Source organism: Narcine bancroftii, chromosome 5, assembly GCF_036971445.1.
Source record: "Narcine bancroftii isolate sNarBan1 chromosome 5, sNarBan1.hap1, whole genome shotgun sequence".
Taxonomy (NCBI): domain Eukaryota; kingdom Metazoa; phylum Chordata; class Chondrichthyes; order Torpediniformes; family Narcinidae; genus Narcine; species Narcine bancroftii.
In genome coordinates, this window is record NC_091473.1 from 172,475,232 (window position 1) to 172,492,725 (window position 17,494).

Below are 17,494 nucleotides of genomic sequence, written 5' to 3' on the forward strand. Positions count from 1 at the left end.
CCACTACCCAGAGGATCTCATTAGCGACGAGGTCGCACTCGACTGGGATAAAGGGGTATTGCATCGCCACGCTGGAAGTACAGGGCGTTACGGTCACCCACTTCAAATTATTCATCCTTCCCCAATTGTGCGCCCCAGTGTTGCTGGGATTAGACTTTCAGTGTCAGTTCCGAACGGTGTCCCTACACTTTGCGGGACCCCACCCCACCCTCTCGGTCTGCCATCGCCCCACCCCCGAAGCACCCGAGCAACCCGCCCCCGTGTCCCGGGGCCAATCCTGCGGCCTTTCCACACTCCGGATTGCCCCGCCAGCACTCTTCGCAAACCTCACCCCTGGCTGGAAGCCTGTGGCCACCAAAAGTCGGCAATATAGTTACGAAAACAGGCAATTCATTAGGAGTGAGGTGCGTAGATTGCTGGATGAGGGCATTATCGAACCCAGTTCAAGCCCCTGGAGAGCCCAAGTGGTGGTTGTCAAGAACGGGGAAAAACTTCGGATGGTGGTCGACTATAGCCAGACCATTAACCACTTCACGCTCCTGGATGCTAACCCCCTGCCACGCATCACGGATATGGTGAACCAGATCGCCCAATACCGCATATTCTCCACCATAGACCTACGTTCGGCCTACCACCAGCTCCCAATCCGCTGCGAGGACCGACCATTCACGGCCTTTGAAGCGAATGGGCGGCTATATCAATTTCTCAGGGTACCATTCGGGGTCACGAATGGTGTCGCGGTCTTCCAGGGGGAAATGGACCAGATGGTGCACCAGAACGGGCTAACCGCTACCTTCCCGTATCTGGACAATATCACCATCTGCGGCCACGACACGCAGGACCACGATGCCAACCTAGACAAATTTCTTCAAACTGCCCATTGGCTGAACCTGACTTACAATTTGGACAAGTGTGTCTTCCGGACCACACGACTCGCTATTCTAGGTTGCGTGGTGGAGAACGGGATAGTCATGCCAGATCCTGACCGCGTGCATCCCTTAATGGACTTACCCCCCCGCCCCCCCATACCCAGAAAGCACTCAAACGCTGCCTGGGCCTTTTCTCGTATTACCCCCTAATGGGTTCCACACTACGCCGACAAGGCGCGTCCTCTTATCAAGACCACCTCCTTTCTCCTCTCGACTGAAGCCAGAGTGACTTTCGACTGAATCAAATCCAACATCGCCGCTGTGACGCTGCACGCGATCGATGAGTCTGTCCCGTTTCAAGTCGAGAGCGATGCATCCGACTTCGCCCTGGCAGCCACCTTGAACCAAGCCGGTTGGCCTGTAGCCTTCTTCTCCAGTACCCTCTAGGGTCCAGAGAGTAGACACTCCTCAATCGAGAAGGAGGCCCAGGCCATAGTTGAAGCGGTGCATCGTTGGAGACATTACCTCGCTGGGAGGCGCTTTACACTGTTGACTGATCAACGCGCGGTCTCCTTCATGTTCAGCAACACCCAGCATGGTAAGATAAAAAACGACAAAATCGCCAGATGGAGAATAGAACTCTCCACCTTTAACTATGACATCCCGTACCAGCCTGGTAAGCTCAACGACCCGCCTGACGCGCTCTCCAGGGGGACGTGCGGCAGCATACAGATGGACAGACTACAGAAACTCCATGAGGCGCTCTGTCATCCAGGGGTCACTAGGTTTGCCCACTTTGTGAAGGCGCGCAACCTACCCTATATAGTCGAGGAGATCCGCTCCATTACCCGAGCCTGTTCGGTGTGCGCTGAATGCAAGCCCCACTTCTTCCATCCGGATAACTCCCACATTATCAAGGCCACCCGCCCATTCGAGCGTCTTAGCGTAGACTTTAAGGGGCCCCTACCGTCGACCAACCGTAATACCTACATCCTTACGGCCATCGACGAGTACTCCCATTTCCCGTTCGCTGTGCCCTGCCCAGACACCACTGCCACCTCAGTGATACAGGCCCATCACAGTATTTTCGCCATCTTCGGGTACCCCAATTCCATCTACAGTGATAGGGGGTCCTCATTCATGAGCGCAGAGCTGCAACAGTACCTTCTGGAGTGTGGTATCGCTTCAAGCAGGACCACGAGCTATAAGCCACGTAACGGCCAGGTCGAGAGGGAGAATGCCACCATATGGAGAGCGGTTACACTGGCTCTCCGGTCTAAAGGTCTTCCCACCTCTCACTGGCAGGAGGTTCTCACTAGTGCCTTACACTCCATCCGCTCCCTCCTATGTACTGCAACAAATGCCACCCCCCACGAAAGGATGTTCCTTTTCCCGAGGAAATCCAAATCAGGAACCACTGTACCGGCATGGCTCACTGTCCCTGGCCCCGTCCTTTTGCGACGCCACGACCGGCACTCAAAGAACGACCCCTTGGTCGACCGAGTGACTCTACTCCACGCAAACCCACATTACGCCTACATTGAGTTCCCAGACGGGCGGGAGGACACTGTTTCGGTGTAGGACCTAGCTCAGGACGCGGTAGACCCAGCAAACCCCCCAACCCAACTTTCCCCAACTCTTTATTCCCCAGGCCTCGTGCCGCAACAGAAGGACCAACAGCACACCAACGACCCGGGCCACCCTGCCGACAACACGACTGGGGAATTGAGCGACGGAGCAGTCGCACCCGACAAGCCCGCTGGCGACTCCACTCCAGCGACCCCAATCCCAGCATCATGGCGGTCACGCCGGATGGTCAGACCCCCTGACCGCTACAGTCCTTGACCTACCCCTTCCTTTCATTCTCTCCCTCGTTTTTGTTTTTTTTTCCCAGGATCAGTTCTCCAAGAAGGGGTGAATGTGATAGTACAGATCTATCACCAATGTACATAGTGTATATAGTTACTGTATCTAGACTGTGCTTACAGCGATTGGCTGAGAGCTAAGCCACACCTATTGTCTGGGCCTTAAAGGGTTGTGTCCCTAGCCAGGTCGGATCATTCCGGACTGGTCGGCCACCTGTGAAGAGCTCCTGTCTTTTGCTAATAAAAGCCTTGGTTTGGATCAACAAGTCTTTGATTCTTTCAACGAGCTCTACACCTACCAACCTTGTTCATCTGAGGTGGGAAAGAAACCAGAGCAGCTGGAGAAAACGCATGCAGGCCATGGAGAAAATGTACAAATTCCTTACAGGCAACAGCAGGTTCAAACCCAGGTCGCTCACGTTGCAATAGTGTTGTCCTAACCTAACCTTTACTAACCATGCAGCCTTAAATGAGATCCATTTTATACTCCAGTTGACACATTATACTAATCTGACAGTAGTAGCAGGAATCGGCCCTTCGACCTCTTGTGCCCACTGCAACATTCAGTAGAATCGTTGCAGCAAATATCCTCCTCAATATTCTTTCCCCAACTTAATTCACCACAAATTGAATTTTGCTGTCTTGAAAGTAGACTCTCAAGTTTAACTACGTAAAAGAATTGACTACACTTTCAGCAGAACTCACTGATTGTAAAGCATTTGGGGATGTTCCTGAAGATTGTACTAAAGCCACTATATAAACAACAATTATCTCCTTTTAAAAATGCACTTACAATTGTCCCAACTGGTAAGGCATTCTTTGTTCACCAGATATAACTGGCTCCCTATTGTATCTATTCCTGTTTTAGAGCCCTTGACAGGCCAAAGACAGACAGGGGATTACCTGGATTGAAAACATACTGATTTAAACTATTTTAAGTAGACATGTTTTAGGTAATTTTAGGAGAAATAACAGCAAGTAAAAATCAAACTCAAAATCTGGAAGTCACGATGAGCAAATTACACTCAATCGTAAACGTGCCTTATTTAAGATGTGGATCAATCAAATTGTTTTTAATTCAATGAAAATATTCCAGGGGTTAATACAACCATATGAGCTATCGACCAAAATAGAAAAACATGCTTTTCTTAACATGACAAATTATACAAATGTGAAGTCTTTGAGCACTCCCTTTGTCCAACAGTAATTGCTGGTTTTCACTGTTATACTAACTTCTCTCAAGATTTCTTTTGAGGGGAATTGAAATTATTCAAAATCTAATGTGCATGGAACATTATTTAGGTAAAAGAAATGGGAGATGTTAACAGAAGAATTTGGTAGACTCAGATGGATCTGATAGACTTTGGTCTGGAAAGTTTGCGATCTTTTATATTCCAATGATTACTAAATGTCGCACTTTGCAATAATTAACTTCTTAATGGAGTTTGTAGTCACTCAGATTTCTAATACCTACAATCCGTAATGACTTTCAGTGAATGTAACTTGGTATCTTGACCCACCCACAAACATGCTGGTGACTTGCTTTACAAGTCATGGCAGTCAACTGCAGTGAAAACTCAACTGAGAATATAGTTTTTTATTTTAACTTGAGTAAAATTTATTTCTACATAATTCAACACTATTGTCTGCAAACCTTGATGTAACCTATTAATTGCATTAAATGATCAAGTAAAGCAAGTGAAAGCATTCACATTATGTCACAAGATTATCTAATAAAAAATATCTGAGGTTAAATTTTACCTCAGTATAACTAGGCATGCTCAAAAAGTTCCCTTCAGCTAAATGATTGTTTAATATCGACTTTATAGTAGATGATTATTCTCTATCAACTTTTCTGTAACATACCTTTTATTTGTAGTTTCTGGAGACAAAAATAATTCTGACTCATGGGGATTATGGATTAAACTTTAAAAGTTCACAGACAAGCCACATGGGAGAACCTAATGCTTTATTGATGAACAGTGAACAGATCTTTTTTTTTGTTTAAAATCACAGACTTCTACTTCACTGGCTCATAAAGAATTACATTTGTAATTCACACATTTCCCTCCTTAATTTTCTATGCAATGCAATTGATGAAAGACTCAAGCAGGCCCAGGAAAGCAACTGCACTTATATCGTGCCGCTCGTGGAACAAAAATCCCCAGAATCCTTACAAACAAACGAACAAAAAAGAGTGTGGGGAAAGCGATCTTCCAGGTTGAAGAGCTGATTAGTTTGAGGTATTTCGAGGGATGCAAGAGAAATGTTCTTGAGAGCTCTTCAAGGAACAGTATGGGAAAGCAGGAACAGCAATAGACTGGGCATTATGCTCAATAGCATATCCAGAATTGCTGAAGAGTTTGACCTCTTTTGGTGAAGTAGGGTTTGAGATAAAGGAACAGCAATCCATCTTAGATGGTATTGTAGCAGGCGTAAGTGGCAATGCTTACTAAGTTAATGCGGAATGGACTTGTATTATTTGAGATTTTAGTTGGATTGTGAGTGACACCAAAAGAAGCTGCACAAAGCTTTGCTCGGAGACTCCAGAGTGAAGACCTTCTCTGACATTCACAAAAGCCTGGGGGGTCTTTCTATTGTAACCCACACATTGAATAAAAGGACCACAATACATTTGTTGCTATAGTTCAAGGTAATGGCTTCCTGAGGATGATAGAAAGTTGTAGAAACATTTGCAAAATTAGATTTAAATAATTGTACCAATTTTCTTCAACGACATCTAAACATTTATAAAACACTGTTTGTAAAATATATTTACTATTATACTTTCTAAACTAAATATATAGTTTTGATTGCATGAATCTGGCTTAGACAAATGTATCAATGATATCCCAGCCTGCTGGTGCAGAATAGCGGTTAGCGCAATGCCATGACAGCACCAGAGATTGGGACCGGAGTTCAAATCCCGTGCTGTCTGTAAGGAGTTTTACGTTCTCTCCGTGCCTGCATGGGGGCTCTGGTTTCCTCCCACCATTCAAAATCAACCAGGGGTTGTAGATTAATTGGGTGAAATGGGGGGGGGGGCACAGGCTCGTGGGCTAAAATGGCCTGTTACCGTGCTGCATGTCTAAATCTAAATTTAAAAAGCAAGGAACTGACATAACTTGTTTGCTTTTTTTCTTAGAGTTAAATTGTTAAAATAAAGTTAAATTAGTTGAGGGTTTCATAGTCAATGGGTGAGTTACTGTATTAAGCAGAAAATTGTTCTGGGTACACCTTCCCAGAATAGGTCCAGAGTGCTTGCTATTTTTCCTGTCGTCGGTGCTGGTGATGAATAATTAAGTAAAGCCCTACCTGGGCTTCCACAAACTAAATGTAATGGCTTTGGCTACTTCTTATCCAAGGGTAACACATCTTATGGTTGGCAATAAGATTCGTGGTGAGGGGGCCCTGCACCTCAATGCTTTATCTCAGAATACACAGAAATAAAGGTCTATTAGAACTAATCATGTCCTTTCCATTTGGACTGTGATTTATTATGATTAAATCCCATTGTGTAAATATTAAGAAGAGTGCCCTCATAGCACGCACCCCCCCCCACTCCCATCAATAACTGGTATAGAAGACACAACGTGATAAAGCTGTGCACAGTCAGAACTTTTCACATGCAATTTTGAAGTTAGTAGAGTGACGTTCTCTGTTACATACAGCATGGTAACAACCCACAAGTTCATGCTGCCAAATTTACACCCCATTACCCTACACCCCCCCAGTACTTTTTGAATGGTGAGAGGAAACCTGAGCCCCCAGAGAAAAGCCATGCAGGCACGAGAGAACATATAAATTCTTTACAGTGTGAGACTCTTGTGGCAGGCTGCACGAAAGGAAAACATGGGGACAATACTGTTTGGGGCAACACAGCTTTAATCCACTCACATAAATATCTAGTTGGCTGCTAGCTGCTTGCAGCAATGATCCCGGGGAGAGAGAGAGAGCACACGTTCGGGACCTCGGCTTTATACCATGGGCCCTCTGGGCCCACCTGGTGGTCGGATGTCATTAGGCTGGGTGCAGTGTTTCTAGGCCACCTGTTGGCTGAGTGAGGTACTGCAGCATATCATCACAACTCTAACCCCGGTCTGGTCCCAATCGCTGGCACTGCAAAGGCATTGCGGTAACCACTATGCCAGCAATATAGAGTGGACTGGGATTCACTCCAACCTCCTCCCTCTGGGGCCCAAAAATAACCCTGGTTTCCCTCCTAAACCCAGAACCCCTCTGAAGCCTGTTCATGAACCCTACCTGTGTTGTAAGCTAATAAAAGTGTTAGTTCTCTTTCCAGTCGAGTGTGAGATTTTATCTACGCTACAATTTTATTAGCTTACAAGCAAGGATAGAGATGTTACTCAAGCCCAGTATGCTGTTAATAGACCCCCAGTCTGCCGACGTGGCTGAGGAGTTCCAATATTGGCTAGACTGCTTCCAGGCCTACCTGAATGTGACCAGGGACATCTTCCATACAGACGAGCTCCGGAGGTCAGCGCTCATCTCAAGGATAGGGTTAAGGGGTACACAGTCGTCCAAGACTGCCCAACGTACAAGGCCACTGTCGAGGTGCTGAAGGCCAGCTAAATAAAGGCCCCGAATGAAGTCCTAGCAAGGCACCGCCCTACGCTGCCAAAGGCCCGGAGAGTCAATTGACGACTACCTGCTAGCTAAGAAGTGTAGGTATGAGGCCACTTCGGGCCATGTCTGGGAAGATGAACAGATCCGGGACACTCTGGTAGCAGGGGTCTGCTCGAGGTGCGCGAGGCAATGACTGCTTGAGACAGGAAGGAAAGACCTCACTAGCCACGTCGAGCTGGCCAAATAATTGGAACAGGCCAGTCTCAAGAACGACGACCTTGAGGCCAGTGAACTTGTGGTCTTAGGTGAGGACCTCCAAGGACCGGCTGGTCCCGATACAGTGGCCCCCGCTCTAACAGCTGCTGCTTCCCGAGCCCAGGAGTGCCTTTTCTGCGGCAAGGGACAGCCTCCCTGTTCCTGCTGCCTGGCCAAAGACTCTGCGTGTTCCAGCTGCGGGAAGAAGGGACATTTGGCCAGGGTCTGCCACATGAAGGGAGGTCCGGGGAAGTCCATGGCATGTACCGCTCCTGGATCCAATTCCAGCCCCAAGCCATCTGCCTGGACTCACCCGAGATCGCCTGCTGAGCAACCCAATGCCGACAGAAACAGTGCAAAGAGACTCAGCGGCCATCTTGCAGTGGCCTGATTTCGAATTCAGCACCATCATCGTCAGAGGAGGAAGGAGGGCAGCCATTTTGCCGCGCCACGCGGTCGGCACCATCTTACCTGCACAGGTCGACTCAGGACAGAGAGGGCCACTCAACGTAAGAACACGGCATCTCTGGCAATCTGGCATCGTTGGTCCTCAACCAGAACAGACCTCACCAGCTTGATGATGATGGTGAAGGTGAATGGACATTCGACCAAGTGCCTGGTTGGCACAGGCTCCACGGAAAGTTTTATAGACTCATGGACTGTGGAAAAAATAGAACTTAAAAATGTACCCCTCTAATTACTGAATCTTCCTAGCGTCCCGGCCCCATTCAGCAGGTGGACAGAAACATTGTATAGTTTATCTGTCATTTGAAGGGAGTTTTGTAAATTTCACATGTACAATTTAGATGAATTGTGTGCTCCGGTATTGTTGGGTCTGGACTTCCTGTGTCACCTTAAAAGCGTGGCCTTGGAGTTTTCTGGTCCCCTTCCCTTGGTAACAGTTCAGAATGGAGGGCCCTCAAAACCAGGACCCACTTGCAGGCTCTCCACGCTGAACATCCACCACCCCCACCTCTGTTCCTAAACCTGTCTGCCGACTGAAAGCCCATTGCGACCAAGAGCAGGAGGTACAGTGTGGCAGACAGGGAGTTTATAAAGATGGAGGCCCAGCACCTGCTGGAGGAGGGGATCATCTAACCCAGCACCAGCCCATGGAGAGTGCAAGAGGTGGTAGTGAAGGGGGAAAACAAGTCCAGGTTAGTGCCAAACAATTAACAGATACACACTCCTGGACGCATACCCCCTTCCTCATATTTCGGACATGGTGAACGATATCGCGCAGTATCAGGTCTATTCGGCTATCGACCTGAAAGCTGCCTATCACCAGCTGCAAATCCATTCCAAGGACCATCCATACATGGCATTTGAGGATAACGGTCAACTCTATCAGTTCCAGACGGATCCTTTCGGTATCACCATTGGGGTGTCTATTTTCCAGTGGCAGATGGACAGGATGGTGGACGTGTATGGGTTGAAGACTACCTTCCCCTACCTCAACAACATCACCATCTGTGGCCATGGAAAACTATGATGCCAATCTCCAGAGCTTTCTCTACACAGCGAGAGCCCTGAATCTCACCTACAATTCTGACAAGTGTGTATTCAGGACTACATGACTGGCTATCCTTGCCACGTGGTGGAGAATGGCGTCATTGGCCCCGACCCTGATAGGATGCTCCCCCTGTTAAAGCTACCCCTCCCCGGAACCACAAAAAGGCTTTGAGGAGATGCCTGCGGTTTTACCTCATATTATGCCCAGTGGGTCCCTCAATACGCCGTGAAGGTTCGTCCCCTCTTAAAGGCCACCACTTCTCCCCTTTTGGTGGAAGCCCAGATGGCTTTTAATTACCTCCGAAGTTACATTGTGAAAGCTGCCATGCACACGATAGATGAGAATGTACCTTTCCAAATGGAAGGTGACGGTTCGGATGTAGCCCTGGCTGCTACTTTCAATCAGGTGGGCCGGCCAGTTGCCTTTTTCTCACTGACGCTTCAAGGCCATGAGCTCCGGAACCCGTCTGTAGAAAAGGAGGCTCAGGCCAATGTAGAAGCCGTAAGGCACTACCTGGCTGGTAGAATATTTACTCTCCTCGTGGACCAGTGCTCGGTCGCATTCATGTTCAGTAACACCAAAATGGGCAAGATCAAGAATGACAAAATTGCTAGGTGGAGGATTGAACTCTCCACCTACAGATTTGACATCATCGACTGGCCAAGGGCCCTTAAAGCCCTTCCAGATGCCTTGTCCAGGGGATGCTGTGCCTCCGCACACACCGGTCAACTGTGGACCATACACAATGAGCTTTGCCATCCAGGGGTCACCCGCATGGCTCATTTTGTCAAGACCCACAATTTGCCCTACTCAATAGAAGAAGTTAGGGAAATGACCAGGTCATGCCAGGTCTGCACTGAGTGTAAGCCGCACTTTTTTCGCCCTGTGAAAATGCACCTGATTAAATCTTCCAGGCTCTTCAACCGGCTCAGTGTCAATTTTAAGGGGCCGCTCCCCTCCACGAACGGGAACACCTAATTTCTCTCACTCACCGATGAGTACTCCTGTTTCCTGTTCGCCATCCCGTGCCCAGACACGTCTGCCTTGTCCTTTATGACTCTATTTTCACCCTGTTTGGGTATCCCGGCTATATTCATAGTGACTGGGGCTCAGCCTTCATGAGTAACGAGCTGCGTCAGTACCTGTTGGTGAGGGGCATCACATCCAGCAGGACGACCAGTTACAACCCCTGGGGGAACAGGCAGGTTCAAAAAGAAAACTCCATGATCTGGAAGGCTGTCAAACTTGCCCTGAAGCAAAAAGGCCTTCCAGACTCACGCTGGCAGGATATCCTCCCCATCGCGCTCCACTCAATTCAGTAGCTACTCTGCACTACAACCAATGCTACTCCTCATGAGCTCATGTTTACATTTGACAGAAGGTCGGCAATCAGGGACCACACTCCCAGCCTGGCTCACTAGTCCTGGTCCGGTCCTTCCCAAGAAGCATGTGAGGAGAAGTGGAAAGGGTGAAATTACTCCATGCCAACCCCACATACATCTTCATGGAGAACCTGGATGGGAGGGAGGACATTGTCTCCATCAGGGACCTGGCACCTGCCGGAACAGGGGATCCGCTGCTTCAAGTGCGCCACAAGCTACCTAGCTCTTTTTCCCCACCCCTGCTCAGGGCCTCAGGGGATCCGGTTCAGGAGAAGAGTGACCCCCCCCCCCCCATCATTCAACCGGAGCCCCAGCCTACTACCCTTCCATCACAGGAGGACCAGGAGACTCAAGGAGCCCAAGGCTCCCCAGTGCTAAGGTGTTCCACCAGGATCTCCAGACTCCCCCAGACCACTTTAATCTGTAAATAGTTTTGTAAATATTTCTCTTCTGTGTCTATTACTGGCTTCTGATCCTTGTTCTTTTCATCCACAGACCCTTAATTCTGAAGGAAGGGGTGAATATAGTGAACTGGGACTCACTAGAAGTGTATTGTACTGATGACTGGTCCCACCTCCTGGCTCCTCCCCCCAGGGACCCGGATATAAACCTGGTTTTCCACCTAAACCCAGACCCCTCTGAAGCCTGTTTGTGAACCTTACCTGTGTTGTAAGCTAATTAAAGCGCTTGTTCTCCCTCCAGTCAAGTGTGAGCTTTTATCTACGCCACATCGTGCCTCCCTTTATTAAGGCTTGTATGGTCTGATGAATAATTATTGTTCTAGTTTTAATGTATACTTCTCTTATTCCCCCTTGCTTTTCTAAAAATTCTTTAACATGGCTTGGTTTTGGCTAAACATTAATAATTTACATTTCATGGTTTTAGTGCATCACAGATTTGTAGTGAATAGCAGCTAAACAATGACAATAGATTTTTTTTCCTTGCTGACAAGTGAACCAAACAAACTCCAAGATTCAACTTTGGATTTTTACTGAATGAGCCAAGTTTAGGAAGGGTGCAAATTGGGTGTTGTAGCCAGCCTGGGCTCCCTTGGGTGATGGAGGAGTATACCACTATCTACCATTTCTGCTTTGCAATAACAAATGCTTTCACCTTGAAGGAGGGCAGGAATGGATTTCTCCACACGCACAGATTAGGTAATGAAGGAAGAGCAAGCTGATGCCCCTGACGTCCATGGAAATGGCAATAAATGGCTCCCCTCTGGAAAATATACAACATTCACTGGATTTTAAGTGTTCTGACTGAAAAATTCTGACAGCAAAATCTGTGCAACTCAGTCAATTTTCATGTTTTTGATTAGTTAATTTGAATTGAACATCCCTTATATTGAATAAGAATATTCAATGATGAAATCTAGTATTTGATATTCAGTTTGATTTGATTGGGGGGAAAAAATCCATAAGTACTGACCTGGAGCAGCTACAGATTCAAGCTCCCCCTCTGAGACATGGAAAAGGAAAGGTATGTTGGCTTGTTTAAGCAATCCGATTGAAAACGTACCAGCTTCTGTTCATACACCAAAGTGCTGGAGAAACACAGCAGTGTGTCTCCAACACTTTCGTGTATTACACTCCAACCTAGATAGAATCTGCAGATTTTCAGTGAAACCTGATAACATTTTATTGAATTAATGTATTTCACTTTCAGGATCTAGGTATCATTGACAAAACTAGGCCGTCTGACGGTGCCGAACTGCCTTCTGAAACTGCTGCTGTCCTTCTGGCAAAGGCACTTCCTCAATGGTGTTGGGGTGGGAGTTCCAAGGCTTTGACTGAGTCCCTGTGGTGGAGTTCCAAGTCAGAGTGGGCGACCTGGAGGGAAACCTGCAAATGGAGGCGTTCCCTTGCCCCTGAAGCCCTTGTCATGATTGGAATTGGAGGTAACAGAATTGCAAGGTGCTGATAAAAGTAGTCTGGGCAAATAAGTGCAGTGCATTTTGTAACTATTTACAAACCAGAGGTGGACAATCCAGTGATGGTTGGGGGAAATCAGAGGCAAAGAGGGTGAGCAAATTTAACTCTTGGGAGTTACAATCTCAGAGCAACACACTAATGGCATCATGAAGAAAGCACAAAAGCCTGAAATAAGGGAAACAAGAGGAACTCTGTGGTGAACTGGAAGAAGAGGTTAGCATTTGGAAAATCCGTGATGGGGCAAGTTTCTTCAGCAAGACCCTGAAGTGGCTGCTTGGAGGAAATCAGTTTGTGTGTGTTCAACGAGCAACAAATCTCTCTTTGAAACCAACGAGAACCTTCCACCACATATTCCTCAGGAGTTTGCGGAGGTTTGGTAAGACAGCAGAAACCCTGGTGAATTTCTACAGATGTGTGACGACCAGCTGCATCATGGTCAGGTATTGGGGACACCAGTACCCCTAAGCTTAAAAAGCTCTGCAAAAAGTAGTGAACACCACCCAGGGTATCATAGGCAAAACCCTTCAACTATCAAGAACTATCTAGTGGGAATGCTGATGTCGGAGAGCAGCAGCAATCATCAAGGACCCACACTACCCAGCACACGCTCTGTTCTCACTGCTGCCATCAGGAAAGAGGTCTAGGTCCCACAAGACTCGCACCACCAGGTGCTCCCCCTCCACCATCAGACTCCTCGACAACAAACTCAATCAGGGACTCATTTAAGGACTAATTTTTTCTCTCTGCGGTGAACTTTCTTTTTTACATTTCTTTATTTGTTTAGATGTGTACGTCGAGTACAGTTTTTTTTGTACTACTAATAAGTGGTCATTTTGCCTCTTCCGCAGGAATAAGAATCTCAGGGTTGTACAGTATGTGATGTCATGTATGTACTCTGACAATAAATCTGAAATCATTGCAGCCACTGAAGTGAATGAGCATTTAGGGAAGTTGATAACATGCCAAGTAGCTGCTTTGACCTGGTTACCGTCGATTTTTAGTTTGAAAATTGCTGGCAATTCATTCATCCAGGCATGCAAAGTACATCCATCACTCCGCCGACCTGAATTTTGAAATGATGCAGAGGCCTTGGAATGCCAGGAGTGAGTCATTTGAATAAAATATTCTGGATTAGATCATGAAGAAGCAAGATGATGACAAACATGAGATTGAATAATTAAAATATGATGAGGAAAGGTGACTGCCGTAAACCTGCAACGTCCTGAAAAAGATGGATTGAAATTTTCAAACTGCGATTTATAGATTTTTGTTACAGAAGTGTATTCACCCGCGCTAGGCGAACGTTGTTAGATTGGTTAGGATCTAATTAAATGTTGGAACCAACTCAAGTGGCAGAATGATCTACTGCCACTACGTTTCTTTACCAAAAAAAAGGATAAGCGCCTATAAATTCTTTTAATATACTCAGATCATTATTATCACCAGTAGGCTGCAACACATGAATGCTGCTGTTCTCTTCAAGAAATTCTTTTAATAGCAGACGTATACGAATGAGTATTGTGAGGGAGATCCAGCACCTTTAATTTAAGGATGTGGAATAACCACTCTTTTAAGCCATCTGTCCCCGTCCTTGGAGGCACATTCCCACGAGAGGGCCTTTCGTCCCATCAATTTATTTTTAAATCCCTTTCTTAGGGATGAAAGGTTGCTCTCGAAACTCGCACAAAGCCCTCAATCACTGGATTGAGACAAATTAAATGACGTTTTCGCGGCCTTCTTTGACACATGACTATTTTCCCTTTTTAATCTCACCCTTCTTGCTGTAGAACAAGTAACCATTTCATCGTCATTAAGAATACCTGCAGGGTGAAACGACTATGGTCTGCACTTTGTTTCGAGATACTCTGGCACCTGTTGCAGCCTATTAATTGATTTTTCTTCCCTACATGCACAAGAATGGTTGCTTTCTAAGCACCAAGTCCTTCATTTTAAAAAAAAAGAACTGGGTTTGGCTTTGATTTACGCACACCTTTGTCATCTCCAAAATATAATTCCTTCCGAATATACGCCTTTTAAGATCCTGAAATGTGTGTTTGCATAGCATCATATTCCAAAGTTGTATTTATAATCACAAGAGTGGTTGGCAATTTGCAAGGAGTACCTTTCCAGGAATGGAGAAAATGAAGCAATATTTCAAATGCTCTTTGAAGAAGTGTACAAAATTCATCAAGAACAAATACTCCAGTACCCAAGGTGTCCCCACCCCTTGCATGATCTTTAGTAGACCAATTGGATGAACTAGACGTCCACCCAAATTTTGACGGCATTATTCTCAAAGGTTGGCTTCATATTGTCACAACATTCCAGTGTTAAGAATCTGCAATACTTCCTTCTTGAGATGCCAGTCATTTTGAAGAATTATTTCTGAATTATGTTCAATAATTAGAAACAATTATCAATAGTGATTTTTCAAAAAATGATTTTGTTCCTTACTATGTTGTGTCACTTACATCATAGACAGGAATAGTATAGAAGGAGGTCTATAATCTGCCCATTATTTCATTGGATTATGAACCCTAAAATAATTTTTTGTCACAAAATCTGTAATACTGCAGCTGAAAATATTTTGAAGACAATAAAGATTTATACACTCTCATGCACTACGCCTTTCACACCTCAATTGCTTGCAACTCACCTTGCTCCAATTCTGTGCTCAGGAATCAGATTTCATCATTTATTACATCTTTGATGCAATGTGCCCCTTCCTCACCCAAGTATCAGTTACATCCTTTTCGTAATGTTCATGTGTAGGTTGGGAATTAAAGTTACCATCTTGGTGGACATTTTGTTGGATGTCTTTTGGAAGTTTTCTTTTTTTCTTTCTTTGGCTTGGCTTCGCGGACGGAGACTGAACAAATCACAACAATTAAATTAAATTTAGATAAACAGGCCAATTCGTCCCAAGAGTCCATGCCACCCAATTAACCTACATTTCAAACAGTGGGAGGAAACTGGATCCCCCAGGGAAAACCCATGCAGACACGGGGAGAATGTACAAACTCCTCACAGACAGCATGGGATTTGAACACCGGTCCTGGTCACTGTCGCTGTAAAGGTGTGGCGCTAAACACTACACCTACCATGCTGCAAAAAAAAAGTTCTAGCTACACTCAGGCTAGGCATTATCTGCACAAAGAGGAATGGAGCCAACTTTATAGGCCAATAACTCTTCATCAGAAGAGTTGATCGGTTGACTGTTGCTACCCAACCTGCTGAACAGTTCCAGCATTTTCTGTTTTGATTTTGACTTCCAGCTGTGATGTGTTATTGAGCAGAAAAGCAGACACAAAACATAAAGTCTGTTCAACTGGCTTTATTCCACACAAACTTCCACAGAGCTGGCTGTGAGGCTGTAGAGGGTGATTGGCAGCCGACCGGGTGGGGCTTGGTCCATTCAGGTCGGCTGATTGACTGCCGGCCAGGTGCTTCCTCGTCCTCAAGTGCTCTTCCTGTACACAGGTCACCCCCTGCAGTAGGCTAGTGGTGTATCACCACACCGGCATCAATTCCAGTCTTTTCTTGGAGTGACAGAGGATGAGGCCTCATAGAGGTGTGTAAGATTATGAGACGCTTTTTTCCAGAGGCTAACATGAAGGGTTATAGATTTAAGGTGCATAGGACTTAAGTACAGGGAAGATATAAGAGGTAAGTGATGGGTACACAGTATCGGTAGTGGAAGCTGATACAAAAGGATCTTTTAAGAGATGATTAGATGGATACATGGAACTGAGAAAAACGGAGAGTAATGCAGTAGTAAATTCTCGGCACTTGTTAGAACAGGCTACTAAGTTTGCTCAACACTGTGAGCCCGGATTGCACTGTAGAGTTCTATGTTCTATAGTTATATGAATATGAAAAGAATGGAGGGAAATCTACATTTCTAAGCAGCAGAGTTTAAGATTCATTTTGACATCATGTTTGGCATAGAATGTGGCCCAAAGGGCCAGTCCTGTGATGTTCTGTTCAATGTGCTAAAGCAAATAAAATTAATAATGGCATTCAAAAAGACAATCCTTTCTGTCATTAAATTCTAAAAACCATGGTCTCTTTGTCCTGAGTGAGGTCCATTAGTAAAAAAAGAAAGTAAAATAATCATTGAACATCAAATGTTGGAAGAAATTAAAAGCTATTGCTTGTTGACAATTACAACTGGATAACGTGAAGGAGCATTGATTTATGGTGATTGGGAGATGCAAGTTTCTTTTTACACATAGAGAGGGGTGGGTGTATGGAATGTGCTGGCAGCAATGGTGGTGGAGGCAGACAATAGGATCTTTTAAGAGAATATTAGATGGGTTCTAATAGATAGAACTGACAAAAATGGAGAGTTATGCAGTCGGGAAATTCAAGGCAGGTGTTGGAGTAGGTGATTGGTTTTAATTTTTTTAAAATTTAGACATACACCAAGGTAAAAGGCCATTTCGGCCCATGAGTCCATGCCGCCCAATTTACACCCAATTAACCTAAACTCCCCATACATTTTGAATGGTGGGAGGAAGCCAGAGCCCCCCGGGGAAAACCCTCACAGCCACAGGGAGAACGTACAAGCTCCTTACAGACAGCACGGGATTTGAACCCCAGTCCCTATCACTGGCGCTGCAAAGACGTTGCGCTAACTGCTACTCCAACTGTGCCGCTCCTTAGGTCAGCACAACACTGTGGGCCTTAGGGCCCATAGAATTCTGTAGATTTCAATGTTAATTTGCAAGGTTTGGCTTCATAATATTAAAAGACTGCTTGCCTCGGGCTAACAAAGATGTGTTCAAGCCTTGTCTTGTGCCTTGTTATTTCTCAAAATCTTGCCTACCTTTTAAAAGAATAGACCTGAAAAAGTATTGAATTTGTTTAGCCAGGTTATGCCTTTTGGGAAAATTGAACAACTTTTTATTTGTGAGTTAATTGATGCTTCCAGAATAAATGGAGAGTGGCTCATTCGATCAATCCTTTCATTTACCTCTGAGAAGTGCAATTTTTCTGTATTTTATTTATCATTTTAAATATATTTAACAATCAATAATCATGCCAAATATAATATAATCAAGAGGACTCCTCCCCGCTATACAAGTCT

The 17,494-nt window shown here is 45.6% G+C and overlaps 1 long non-coding RNA gene across 3 annotated transcripts in view; it reads right to left on the bottom strand.

Moving 5' to 3' along the window:
* LOC138764202 (uncharacterized) overlaps positions 1-17,494 on the bottom strand; it is a 66,329-nt gene that overhangs the window by 35,596 nt on the left and 13,239 nt on the right. For all 3 annotated transcript variants that reach the window (XR_011358064.1, XR_011358065.1, XR_011358063.1), the window contains exon 3: positions 15,062-15,274. This is a non-coding gene — a long non-coding RNA (uncharacterized lncRNA). The remainder of the gene's footprint in view (positions 1-15,061; positions 15,275-17,494) is intronic.